Below are 817 nucleotides of genomic sequence, written 5' to 3'. Positions count from 1 at the left end.
TAAACACATTTTAGTTACATTCACCATTCTGTGATGTTGGATGTGCATGGTTGTAAACACATTTTAGTTACATCCACTAGTCTGTGATGTTTGATGTGCATGGTTGTAAACACATTTTAGTTACATCCACTAGTCTGTGATGTTGGATGTGCATGGTTGTAAACACATTTTAGTTACATCCACTAGTCTGTGATGTTGGATGTGCATGGTTGTGAACACATTTTGGTTACATCCACTAGTCTGTGATGTTGGGTGTGCATGGTTGTAAACACATTTTAGTTACATACACTATTCTGTGACATAAACACTTGAATGCTTATAAGTATAGTCATGTTTCGTCTATATAGCAGACTAATGGTGTGTCTAAGCCATGCAGATCACTAGTTTAGGTAGTAGCTATAGTACAGCTTACCGACCTGCACCTTCAGCTACTGTATGGTACAATGTACAAACCCGAACCTATAGCTGTTTGTGTATATATTAGAAGTTGTATGTGTCTGTGGTGTTTATGCTGCTCCATAATAGTCATGCTTCACCTTGCTGTGAAATCTGAATTCTAAACACCTTGAACGTGTTTAGCTTAGACACAACATCCATTTGAAACGCCATTTCCCTTCATGATCCCTTCATTTGGTAGACTCTGCAAACTTATTTATAAAGATATCCTCACAGTCTATTGTAGCTATGTGAGACAAGCTTTGCCATGCAGATGATGCAAGTTATTGCATGATTTACCAGGTACTCACTGTGTCCTTGCTGGTATGTTTACCAGGTACTCACTGTGTCCTTGCTGGTATGTTTACCAGGTACTCACTGT

This window comes from Limulus polyphemus, unplaced genomic scaffold, assembly GCF_000517525.1.
Source record: "Limulus polyphemus unplaced genomic scaffold, Limulus_polyphemus-2.1.2 Scaffold7357, whole genome shotgun sequence".
NCBI classification, from domain to species: Eukaryota; Metazoa; Arthropoda; class Merostomata; order Xiphosura; family Limulidae; genus Limulus; species Limulus polyphemus.
The sequence above is the reverse complement of the archived record's forward strand: the minus strand, read 5'-3'. Positions refer to the sequence as shown.